This window comes from Haliaeetus albicilla, chromosome 5 (genome assembly GCF_947461875.1).
Source record: "Haliaeetus albicilla chromosome 5, bHalAlb1.1, whole genome shotgun sequence".
NCBI classification, from domain to species: Eukaryota; Metazoa; Chordata; class Aves; order Accipitriformes; family Accipitridae; genus Haliaeetus; species Haliaeetus albicilla.
In genome coordinates this window covers 25399627-25413478 of record NC_091487.1, presented here as the reverse complement: position 1 = coordinate 25413478, position 13852 = coordinate 25399627, and the positions used below count along the sequence as shown (strand labels likewise).

At 37.1% G+C, this 13852-nt stretch overlaps 1 long non-coding RNA gene across 1 annotated transcript in view; it reads right to left on the bottom strand.

Annotated features, from left to right (window-relative positions):
• Positions 1 to 13852, bottom strand: part of LOC138685460 (uncharacterized) — a 182700-nt gene extending 168848 nt beyond the window's left edge. Inside the window, exon 1 of the long non-coding RNA XR_011324720.1 lies at positions 13315 to 13852. This is a non-coding gene — a long non-coding RNA (uncharacterized lncRNA). The remainder of the gene's footprint in view (positions 1 to 13314) is intronic.

Genomic DNA, 13852 nt, shown 5'->3' with positions numbered 1-13852 from the left:
TTGTATGTCTATAAACTTTCTATCCCTCAAAACCACAACATAATAGCTTTTGTAAATGCAGCATCTCTGTAAAACACAACCAGTAAAGTCTGTTGTGTTTTGACCACAGCTCGCTTTGGACTCAACACAAATTTGAATGCCTGTGTTATTCCTTATGAAAGTATAGAGACCTTTTCGATCTGATTTCCTCTGACAAAAAGGTGACATAATACTGCTTGGATGGTGTAAAATGGACTTACAGGTGTGTTTAAGTCCCTTTATGCAATGCAAGCCATCATCTTACTGTAAATGAAAATAAGGTCAACCATTTTCCATGGAGTTCCTCCGAATGCTGTTAGGAAGGTGCAGCATCAATGCTCCTTTTTTAATCAAGCAAACATGAGACTGATGGTTGCAGGAGAGTATCTGAACTCCCCAAATATGCCATATGATGTTGTCGGATGCTACATTATTTCAAAATTGTATTTTTTATGTATGTTGAACACCTACCATATGAATGTTTAAAGTGATTTTTAATGTAAATAGCTTTATTCTCTTTATTTCCATCATTAGAACAAATGAAAAGATCCCTTTTATGCTTTTCTTTTGAACTAGTAGGCAACATCCATACCAACCTGGACACAATATTCTTTGCTTTTCTTTTCAGACACAAAATCGATAGCATTAAGTAGGAACTCATTTTTCTCTATGGATACTTGTATCCATTATTGGATCGTTTCTCATGTGCAACGAACCATGTGCTTTAACGTCAAAGTTGATTCTTTTAGTTGTTCCTTTAATTTTTTTCTTCTGTCTCTTCACCTGCAGTATCTAATACGAAACCACAAATTTAAATCTGGCTGAATGAGAGTATTCAGGGCAAAGTGCTTCAATCACTTTTAAATTGCTCATTTTGTGCTACACTGAAGGTGATGCTTTTAGAAGAAAAGAAGGTTGCAACTTTCTATCAAGTTCAAGCCTTTGCCTTAATTTCTTTCTTTTCTTCCCCTTTTTTTTTTTTTTAAGGTGCAGTCGCCAATTGATCTGTCATATTGTGGTTTTCAAAGATGAACTGAGAATGCTCTGAAAGGAGGTTGCTGTTGAAGAGCTTCTGGAAGACCTAGAGTAGGGAATTACATTTTCATTGTGGCTAACTTTCAATGACACTGAAGATGTCTCACTTGGAAGATCATCAAACCCATGTTTTCTCTTCCACTTCAACAGACAAAGCTTCATTCATTTGATGTGGAGACTCTGAAGAAACTAATTTTCTTTTTGAAATAAGTGTGAATTCTTTTTATCTTGTGATTTAACAACTCCTGACAATTCTTACAATTCACTTCAGAAAAATTAGCTGTTTTCATAACTTCAGTCTTTCCAATCATTTTTTCCCACTAAGTCTTTTAGTATTCCCTTTCTCAACCCAGGTTAATATACATGGAAGTTTAATAATAACTACTTCTAATTTACCTATTTGTTGTATTAATAAAAAGTTTTCCCATTTACTAAAATTACCATAAAAATAACCACTTCTTGAATTTAACACTGTAAAGAATGAAAATAAGATGTACTAATCATGTTCTCCAATGATTTATCTTCCATTAATTTCTAGCAGATCAAATCCATCCTTGATTACATACTCTTACATATTTTCTCCTTTACAATATCTAACATTTAGCTCCATCCCTGTTCTCTGGTGACTAAGAATACCATGCATTCCCTGTAAGGCTTCCAGTTCTGTAACTATGCTAATGCTTAGTACAAAGAAAAAGTATTTTATAGTTTCATAACATGTTTTTGACAAATATTTCATGTACAAAAAGGGAGACAGGAATAAAAGTGAAGCGAGACCTAACTTCTGGAAAAGTGTATTATTTGGGAGTTTCTTTTCTATGAAAGAATCCTGATTTTTTCAAGTCACTGGAGGTCTGGAACTAGTTTTCCATTAAACAGTTCAACACACACTGTGTTGTGACTTACCACCATGTTACTAGGCTATAAGAATAATGGCCCAAGTAGAGCAGTGCTAAGGCCTTGTGATCTCCTTTGGTGAGAAGATGCTTTACGCAGAAATTGCAATTTCTAGCTAAACTACACATATGACTTTCAGAAGTTTGTTAGGTGGAGCCAAAAATTTATTACTAAATTCAAAGTCAATTTGAACCTCCCAATGCAGTATTTTAAAAAGCTTGTGGAGGAAAAACATGGGAAAAGGGAAAATTAAGATGGATTACAGCTAATGATGACTTTTACAGTGGAAACATGGAAGTTACTTTTGGTTAAATATCTACTGCATATAAGTCTAACAGTTTCTGCCCCCAACTCTACATGGTACTTAACAGATACAGAGAAAATCCTCGCAAAGTTTGTATTATACAAATCAGAATACCTGTTTCCTTTTTACAAAATTTTATTGAAGTGAATATTGGTGAAAAGTGCTTGGTTGCCATCACTGTTGTCTGAAATGTTTGACATATACACAAGATTGGGGCAGCCAAGGTTGGAGAACAGCAAACTTCTGACACAAGATGCCACTGGAAAGGACCTTGAAAGCTCATCTCATCTATCTACTGTCCTAATGCAGGACAGAAACATTTGCAATCAGTTACAATCAGTAACATTTCTGAGCACAGGTAGTCTGAACATAAAGAACTCTAGTAATTGAAATTTGACATCATCTCTTCACAACATACGGCAGTGCTTCATTATTCCTACTTATTCCTCCCAATATCTAATCTGAATGTCTCTAGCTGCATTTTAAACCTCTTATTTCTTGTCCTATCCATACTGAACATGGAGAAAAATTATTCCCTTTCTTTCTGGGGTAGGCCAGAAGACGTATCTGAAGACATGTTTCGCCTCAGACTTTCTTCCCTATAGACTAAACACCACCAGTTCTTCAAATGTTCCTCATAAATCATGATCATTGTTCTCCTTTGGACTCACTCCAGTTAACCCACCTCCTTTGTGAAGTGTAATGCTAAATGTTAACTATAATAATCTAGGTGAGACCTTACTGATGCCGACTACCATAATTTCCTGTATCTTACAGGCTACATTTCCATTTTTGCATCCAAGGGAGACCTACTCTATCCTCCAGATCCTTTTCTAAAGGACTAGCCAGTTATTTCCTATTCCAAGCTGTTAAAGCTGCTTAATCCCACTTAAATATGAAACTTCTCATTTCTCCATATTGAACTGCATCCAATTTTCCAGATTGCTTCCCCAACTGGCCAAGACCATTCTGAATTTGAATTCTGTCCTCCAACTTGCTGTGGCCAGCCTACTGCCATCTGTAAATAGAATAAACATACTCTGTATTCCATCCCCAAGCCACTAGTGAAAATACTAAATAGTATGAGACACAGGAGAGATGCTTGTTCAACCCAGGTGATACATCCTTCCAACTTGACAGTGCTGATTACTTTTGCTATTTTGCTACTACTACTATTGCTAACTATTGTCTGAGTATGCTTTCTGAACAATTCTGCACTAACCTTACCGTCATGGTGTTCGTATCAAGTTTTCCCGCTTTGCTTATAAAAATTTGGTATATATGTATGACATGTAAATATGGTCAGAAACCTTGCTGAAGTCAAGATACACAACATCTATTATTGCTCTTCTGTTTGTGGCCCTGTTAGACAAAAGCAGAAGGAAAACAGATTGGTTTGACATGGGCTGCTCTCAACAGATCCATTCTGTTGACCGTTTCTTTGCTGTCTTCCAGATGTTTACATATAACTCATTTGATTATTTGTTCATTATTTGTTCTAGTATTTTTTTAGGAATTGAAGATAAATTGACTGATGTAAAATTCCCTGGCTTCTTCCTTTTTACCCTTCAAGCACTACATTTGTCCTTTTTCAATCTCTTAGAGCTTTAGCAAGCATCTCCAGATTATCAGAATGCCTGATGACAGTTTAAATAGTTTTGGCTGGTGCTCTAAATAAGCTAGAGTCTATTTTATTAGGCTGTAAGATCATGCTCCTTTGTTTTTCATAATAATTGTATTAGCCACATGATTACAGTAGACTTCTTCGGTGAATACTGAAACAAAAAAGGCATTAAATGTTTTGGCCTAAGACATCTTACATTACTAGTTTTCCCTCTCAACTGAATACTGAATAGTTTCTCAGTCTTTCTCTTATTCCTTACAGAATTCAAGTAGAAACTCAATGGTCATAAACTGTAATGTTCTTTATAAAAACATATTTTTTAAGCCGGTCACTTATAAAAGGTTTCTTGTTCCTCTCAATTATAACTTGTTCTGTGCCTTGTTCTTTTTGATTTCTGTCCCCACATACTTATGCATTCCTTTATACTAATCCTAGTAATCTCACATAATTTTCATTTCCTGTATGACTCTTTCACGTGTTTGAGGTCAATCTATATGATTTAACCAGATGATTTTTTGCTATATACTTGCTATTCTTTCCTTGCATTGGGATCATTAAATTCTTAATAGCATGTTTTTCATAAGGAAGTGCTTAATTCCTTTATTGCTTCAAACTTCTTTTTCATGACATGTGATCTTCCAGTATCCTGAGTTTGTTGAAGTCTGCTTTCTTGAAATCCTCTTTTTCTACTTTGCTGTTCGCCCTCCTTTCCTTCAAAAGGATCATGGATACTTTCGTTTCATGTTCACACAAGTTCTCTTCCACTCTCATGTTCTCATCCACATCCTATTTAGCACAAGGCTGCTGTAGACTGTATTCTAACCTCTCTAGTTGCTTCCTCTACCTTCTGTACCAAGGCTGTCACCAAAAAAAAAAAAAAAAAAAAAAAATTTTGCTCTCTCTCTGTAAGCTGTTATATTCCTTTCCAGCTAAAGTCTATGTAAACTTTTTTGCCTGTTTTTATGAAGTTCCATGCCTTAGAGGATTTGGCTAGTTTCTCAAAGAAAACAAAACCACCCAAAACCAGAACCACCCCCAAAAAAAGAGCCAAAACTGAACTCAAGCCTTATGCAACAGATATTTCTGGCTTAGGATTTCAGCAGAAATCTCCCTGATCTCATAACAGGTGTATGCACCTGCTTTCTGGACAAGCCACCATGTATGCCGTTATACTCATACTTTAGTCATATGAGCCATTCTAACAAGCCATTACTATGCCAGTTGAGTTGGAGTTTTGTAATAAGAATTCCAGATTTTCTGTTCCTACTTCCTGTTCCTGATTTCTATGTTTGAAGAGACATTTCTAGATTTGAAAGGACAGCAGACCATTTAGGCTTCAGACTGCCTGCTTAGCCTATCATCAAGGGAGAAAATTAACACCTATTCTCATGGAACTGTTTATATTCATATTTTTCAATGAAAAAAACCAAAACTTTTCCTGATGTGCATTCACCACTAGGGTTTTTTTCTGGTGACGCTCAGTCTGAGGTGTGGTTTTTTGCTGCTATATACCATGAGAGGAAGGAATGGCACCTATAGCCCAGATTTAGTAGCATTTGCTATATACAGAAGATAAATGGGAGGAATATTTGGCCTTAAAACTGGAAAATAAGATAGAAATCTCAAGTAATTTTCTCACTCTGCTACATATGCAGGTATTGTGTTTACTAAGAAGAACATGTTCTTTTCACAAGTTTCAAATAAAGTACAGGTATAATCCTAGTGAAGACAAGAGAGTTATAGCATGAATCCACATTAGCTGCTTGAAGTAAACTCTAAGATTAAAACCTTTTTTTTCTGGTGATGGCACTACCCTGGTGTGTGAACTTTGGCAACTCATTTATCTGTCCTTTAACTTTTGGTTCTCCAGCTGTAAAATGACTATGACAATAGTTATAAAATTCATAAGTGGGGTGTTTGTCTTAAAGAGTATTTATAAACCCATAAAGATCCCCAAATGATAAGTGCTACAGAAAGCAAAGGATTATTATTAATGATGCCCACTCAGTATGATGCTTGTATCTTAGCAATAACTTTATCCCTAAAATCACTAGAAGAAGATTTAAAAGCTTACAGAAAACGCTGAAATGAGACAAATTTTCTCTCATCTCTGTAAAGCATCTTGCTGCACTGAGAGCTCCAGCACACATCTGTCATCTGGAGGCCAAGCAGGCCTTCCACGATTCCAGGAAATCAATTCCAAAGACTGTAGATTGTCAGTTGCTTGTACACTGGAGGCCATCCAGGCAGCAGATTAAATTGTATGAGAAAATTGTAGCAGGCTCTAGACTGCACGTAATGGAGACCCCCAATGACCTTTCCGAGGACTTGGGAAACATGCATCGAAATTACCAACAGGCCCTTTTGTAGCACCAAAACTACATACTGAACTTCTCTTACTCATCACACAGGATCATTCACAACTGAGCTATTTCTGAAGAGGAAAAACAAACCAGAAAATGTAATCACCATCCTTTTTTCTTGCAGAAAATGTACAGGGATACCAGAGCTGCGTTATCTGTATGACAAAAAAAAAAAAAAAAAGAAAAAAAAAATGTTGGTACTTGTGAAAACCACTGTCTTTAGCAGCTTTTAATGGGGCTACTGTTCCTCAGACTTTCACCCCTGAGAGATTTCAGCAGAATGCCCAAAACACTGGCCAAAATGACTGCTGATGCAGAAGGCTGATTTACACGAGTAACAGTTTCAGTTTTGTTGTTTTACTCAGACTCTGTTGACTACCCCCTGGTTTTTGGTTTCATTGTTTCTAGAGTACCCTTGACATGGCCAGAGTTCAAATTGCTAATGTGACCCTTTCAGTGCTGCTGACTCGAGGGTTCAGGCTATAGTGTGTAACTCTCCTTGTCATGAACAGGAATGCCGCATGTACACAAAGAACCTAATCCCTTTTGAAAATAAAGTTTTGCCACACCAGTGAAGGATGAGCTACATGAAATTCTGCTTATTACTTCCGATCAAAAAACTGGGGAGTTATGCTCCTGACTTCTACTTTCCTATTTATCAGTGGCAAGGTAGGCTGGTCATTTTATCTCACTCCTTAACAGTAGTCCTACTCTTTAGGAAATCTGCATGGCTTAATGTATATTTGTAATTTTTAGAAAAAAATTATATCTATTAGAAAAAAATTTACAGAGCCTTTTAAACAGATGGAATGAGTACATTTGTTGGTTTGGAGGGGGGTTATGGTTTTTTGAATTGCCCCTTTACATTCGCTTTGACAGGTAAACATGTCTTTTTCCTTTGCTAAAAGATCATACAGAATCATATCCCAAGCTGCCCATAACTAAGAGTTTTGTATTTATCTCCAAAGCAGCCTTTAGGGCATCAGACTAAGCGAGTTCTTAGTCTGACAGCAAGGCTCTACAACCTGTATAAGGCACATGATCAGAGAGGAAAACGGTGAACAGGAACTGCCCTTACCATTCTCATGTTTTTTTGACTCTGCCACAGACTTCCTATGTGACCTTGACCAAGTTTTTAAATCTATTTCCTAATTCCCCATGTGCTATTCTGGGGTAATAATTCCCCATGTCAGAAGCGTCTGAGTATAAATTTATTGCTAAATGTCTTTTATGCTAGGACTTCTAAGTAATATACTCTCTCAAAGAAAATTATCTTTCTGCTAAAGGAGCAATTGCCCTATTGATTATAAACTAACTTTGTGTCTATTTTTAACTTTGCTTTATCAGAAATCTTGGTCTGATTCATCTCCAAGTTGTACCTTATGCATTCATTTACACACCAGTATTTTTCTGCCACTTATTTTTGATATTTTTACACAAGTTTTGATCAGCTATAGATAACTACTTTTGGTGCTAGGCACTACAGAATTAGATCTCCTATGTTCTGGGGAGGAAAGATGGGGAGAAAGGTATGGAGCAGCAATACTTGCACACACACAAAAAGAAAATCTGTGGGCTGAATGAATGAAGAATGGAATGAAAGACATATAAATATGAAGAGGAGAATTTCAAAGACTGTTTTAGCCACAGGCCTTTTCATGTCAAGTATCTGGTGCATCCAAGCTGTAAAAACCAAAGCAGGAATTTCTAGGATCGATTTCACCTCTTTGACTCATCCCCTTCCTTTGCCCATTTGCTCTTGTAAGACAGGTCCAGAGTGTGCAACAGGAAACCGAGCAAAAACAATACAAGAAAAACGCATTTTAATTTTAGCCACACAGCTGCCTCCAGGTTCTTTAAATATACTCCCCTCTAAGTGCTTCCATACACCAAGCTATCCAAGTGCTCTAGACAGGCTGAGTCTCAACTGCAAACTCATTCCACAACTAATCTCTGCCTGGCATTGTTACAGCAATCAAACCAAGTTGGTCAAATGCCCAGTTGGGGCAAACTGGATCCTTATCCAAGTGCCCTCTGTTATGTGGCTTGAAGTGATGAGGTAGTCTCCAAGTTCTTTGTGTGGGGACAAGATCTCAGATAGGGATTAAAAACAACCTCTTTTTTCCTTATCTTCTCCCTCTGCACATTAATACACAGCATAAGAAACCAAAAATATCTTTTCAAGTCCTGCCTGTGAGTGACATCGTGCCCTAGTATAATGTGATGGGTGACCTATTCTCCTTGTGCCAGGCTGCATGTAGCCTTGCTGTCTGGAAAACTATCTGGGGAATTTAAGGACTATCAGGAGAAAAATGGGAAATCTAAAAGCTCAGTCACATACTCAGTTCTTCATCTTGGGTTGTTTTTTCCCTTTGGCTTTTGAAGGTGAAGCATAAACCACCTCTGAATTCCAGAGGTTTTTTACTGCCATCATGTGGAGAATTTCCTAAAAAAATGAAAACCCGTCTTCCCTGACTGGATATTTTTCCTGCCCTTGGCAAAACTAAAAAAATCGCATTCAGTCTTACATCTACAAAAGGCTAGTCCTGGAGCCACAAATGCCATAAACATCTGCTAAATATTCTACCAACCTTAGTATACTTTGGTTTTGCCCTACTGAAGCAGTGTATTTGTTGGCATAGCAGAGCTGGTCAAGAGTATGACAGCCTGGGTATGCTTGTCATTTCTGATATTCTATTACAGGTTTCTTTCTCTGATCTGCAGGAATATACAAACACTTAATACCAATGCTGTTTCTTTCCATGCAGCAATGATACAAAGGAAAACAATATTACAGCAGGGTACCACAAATCCAGTTATATAAATTATCTTAGGATCAGAAATATATATTTTTCAGGCATTACTGTTTCTAGTATGCAATCCTCCATTTTATCTGACCACCATTAACAATCACACTTGAGGAATTTGATAAAAATATTAAAACTGATCCAGAAAGTTGGAAATTTAGAGGAATATATTAATTTTAATAAAAGGAGAGTATTCTACCTTCCAGGAAATTCCAAGATTTCAAAAGTTTTGACCAAAACAAATAACTATATTTCAATTTAAAAAAAGCAAAATGGAACATCACCAAATTTGATTTCTATTTTATTTCTTTTTAGTTTTGTATTGTACTAATTAACATTGTATTTACTACTGTAAAAGTAAAAAAAAAAAAGGTATTTTTTCAGTGAACTTTTCAGCAATATTGACAGATTTTCCTTAAAGGTTTTACTTTTGTTAAATCAACACAATCTGGAAGACAATAACTGTCAGAACACTTCCAAGAAGCTCTGTTTATTTTCCCAAAGACAGGCAAACAAGTGGCCCCATTTTCAAGAGTGGTGAGCCCCCAGTAGCTCCTCCTGAATTCAGCACAACAGAAGTCAGCCTTGCATGTGGATTAGGAATCCACATGGTATCTGTCCATTCTGCTATCACACTTGAAATCATAACTGGTTTTTAGTTTCTCCCTGACCAGATGCTTGCAAACATAGTAATTATGGACCTCAGCAAGGTCCATAAATGACTCCAGCACAAAAGCATGTTCTAATTGATACTGACATCCTCTTGTACAACAAGACCTCTTCAGAAGAGCTGCTATACTTGGTAGTTTAGAAAGTTGGTCTGAAGGTCTGTGAAGTACTGTCATCAAGGCACTGCCTTCTTTCAGTCCCATAAAAATCTGTTCAGATTTGGCTACAAAATACACAGGCTACTGGAAAAATCAGCACTCAGCAGCTTTTTCTTGATTTGCTCCTAGAAGTGCTCACAATTCCTGTAGCCTTGGACACAAACTGTTCAGTGTTCTGCTGTGATAGTCTGTGCAGTGTAGATTTCTAAGTCAAAGGTAAAATGGATCCCGCTACCGTCCCCTAGCACAGGGGAACATACTTTGCCCTGTGAACCAAGAGCCAGTTCTATATTCGTCTTTTAAATGGCTCTAGTAATTCTGAGTGTTTCACAATCATATTATTAAGCAAAGCCTCAACTGCTGCTAAGAGAACCCACATGCAATAGATGAATTCAGCCATCTAACAGAACAAGCCTACACGGAAAGCAACTGAGTCACAGTGGCATCTGAGCTTCTCGGAAAGCCTACATCCAGTCTATATCCTTGGCTCATCTATCTGTACTATGAGGCACAGCACACGGCTATATCAATGTTACCGCATCATATGATCTCTCTAATGACTAGTCCATAGAAAATGAATCCTTCTATGTGCAACTAATATGGCTAGTCTTTAATCCTCCGTAGCAGAGGTCTGTACTGAAGGTTCGAGGTTCGAATTCTCTTCTGCACGAGGTACATTTGTTATCCTTGCACATAAAGTAATGAATTCTTGCTTTTTCATTTGCTTGTAAAAATGACAGGAAATAACAGGCCAAAATCCTTATCAAAATAATATTCTTAAATATAGTCAAGTCAAATATAGTTCCCATCAATTAGGAAAATACAGATTTGAGATCACCATTGCAGCCTTAATTCTGCTACATTATGCATTTATGTTATCAGGCTATCTTTAATTACCTACTGACATCTTAGGTTTTTTCCACCAAACAATGTGTCATTCAGTCGACTGGGTAAATGGTATTGGGAATAAATCATGTAGAGAACTAGTCTGTCGTTCGTAGTATCCTTGTCTCATATTTGTTGCCCTTAGTATGTATACAAAATTGTTTTAAAGTAAGATTTGGACTACTTATTGTAATTTTATGTAAATTAGATAAAGCCCTTTTCATCCTGAAAAAAGTCCACAAGCAATCCTTGATTGGACAAGTTTGACCTTCCCTATATCTGTAATTCAAAGAGACACACGACACCCAGCGGTTGTTAGAAATAACGCAGGAATGCAGAAGCCACGTAGAATGTGAAGATACTTACCACCATTCTCAGGTTGACAAAATTAAGATGCAACTAGAAAAATGACGACACGGGACAAGTTACAATCCATATTAAAGAGTCAGTAGGGATGGCCTTAACAGACTCATCACGAACAAAAAAAACCTCCCAAAGCAACCACCAACATCTGAAATACAAACCCAAATAATTTTTGAGCTCCAGGAAAACGCAACATCTATCCTACTCTGGACTAAACAGTAGCTGTTTCATGACAACAGGGTAAATCCTGTAGATATCAGAAAATAACAGTACCATGAGGAGATTTCCCTGATGGCATTGCACTGATTAATTAAAGCCATCCTTCTACACCCTGTAGCTTTCCACACACTGGAGGCTATACTGAAGACAGAGAAAATGACTGCACTGGGGAAGTGAGGAAGTATGAAAGGGCATGCTGCCCTCCAAAGTACTCTGGACTGCTGAAATGGTCTGATGCTGCACAGATTAAAAGCAGTCACTGGGGCTGCTCGTTTGCATAGTTTCCCCAAATCTTCAGTTGGCCCAAGAGCCTAGGAGCTGCAAAGGGAGTATTAAACCCACCTTTGTTCTCCTCCAACATAATACAGTACAGAAGAGCGTAAAGAGCACCAGAGGTGCTTTATTCTTCATATGCCATCTCTGCTAATCTTTTGTTATTGTTAAATTATTGTCATTCTGCCCTCCCTTAATTTGGAGACATTTATGGTAAAGATGAATTTGCAAGTGGATACAAGAATCTGAAAGATGTGTACTTTGAAAAGGAAACACAGCTAGATAAAGTTGAAATGTAGAAGAAAAAAACCCCATTGCTAAAATACATTCATTAGAGAAAAATCTTGTTAACTCAACTGCTGGGTGAAATTCTATGGCCTGTGATAGACTTCAGGTCAGAGCAGGTGATCACACAGTATCTCTTTCATGCTTTGGTATTTATTAAATAAGATATTAATTAAAAACAAAATCCACATGTGGAATGTCTTTTCAAATAGATTTGGAGGTTTAATGCTGTTTTAATGCCAACAACACAGCTAACACAAATATGAAAGGAAACATCTTTGAGATTTAGTGCCCCTCTGCTGAAAGGTGAAGCAAATACTTTATCCACATGAATTCATTCTTTGGTTGAGACCAACGAAAACTCAGAGGCATCATTTGAAAAGTATTCTTCTATTACTGTATTAAAATGACAGAAATGAATAGTAGAAGGAACAAAGGTATCTGTATCAAAATATCATAGAAGTTAGACTTTGGTTCAATAAAGTGAGATGAACAAAGCTATTGATTTGCAGACTAACTTAATGAAATACAGTACCTACTAAATTTTATTTTGTCTGTGATAGCAAAATAAATTGGCGGGTATATGAAGAAAAAAGATGGAGTACGTGGTGTTTTCAGACAAACACCTAACCTCTCCAGTTCAGACAACATATTATGAAACCATGTTCTTCTGACCTGGCTATGCTTTACTTCCAAAGTTTGCCAAACATTTCTTTCTACTGCTGTGTTAGGAGAAAAGATTCTTTGTTCCATAAGTATTTATGAAGTCCGTGCATCAACACCTTTATTAATTGTTCAGTAACCACACAAGACCTATTATTTAACCGCCTCATTGGATAAATACTTGCTTTTGTCCCTCTTAAGCCGTGAAAGATGATTTCTGCATTTTTTCCTGGAAGAACAGATTCAACACTTTTTTTTTAAACAGAAGTGTTGGAACACCTAAACTGAGTAAACATGCAGTCATACTTCACTCATATTCTTTTCACTCTTCTCCAGTTGTATGACCAGAATAAACAGGGAAGTGAACAAAAAGCTAATACTTACATGCCAAAACGCTCACCTTTAGGATAAACAAACAAAGCACAGTACAACATATGAAAAAAGGAAAACATCCTGTTGCCACTGACAGTAATCACTGAAAGCATGCACTAAAGGAGACCTTGTATCAATGAAGAATCAAATGAAAGGAAGAGAAAGGACAATGACAGAAATATTATTAAAACCACAAAAAAGGCATATTTTGGAGCAGGGAGAATTCAGGTGATAATGCTCAATATAAACCTAAGGTTTAATTCAACTGAATTCAGGGAGAATTCAAGTGATAAGATTTCGTTTATTTAAACCAGAGGTTTACCTTGACTATCCAAGAAAACTTCTCTATTAAACAGTACAGTATTTTCAGTTCTCCTACCTGCCGCCCCCTGGATGAAAGCCTGGTATCACACATTCCAAATCTGTTCTGAATCGCCTCAACTGAACGGCAGGTTGTCTGTCCCAAATACAGATTGCTTGCTCTCTGATGAGCTGTTTTCAGTGAGCATCCACACATACTCCATATCCTGAGAAATCTGGTCTCTGTGGAAATCAGTAAGGGTTGTTTCTGGGGATAAGGCAACCAGGACCATGCCTGAGCAAATATAATGATGCAACAGCATTCTTAGCATGCTTTTCCTCAGAACCCAAACCTCCTGCACAGTAAGGGATCCAAATTCACAGTCTAGAGATCACACATCTCACGGTACTGTTTAGATGTAACTTGGAGCCAACTCTGGTAAATACTCAAAAATACATCCTAGGAATATGTCATTAGCGTTCTCTCAGAGCACTTCGGATTAGGACTGGAATCCATTGTGTGTCACATTTTCAAAATTACAGTGTCATTTCACATAGTCCGAGACATTTTTGTTCTGCATTTGACAGGTTATTTATGAGGCTATGCTGAAATTAAA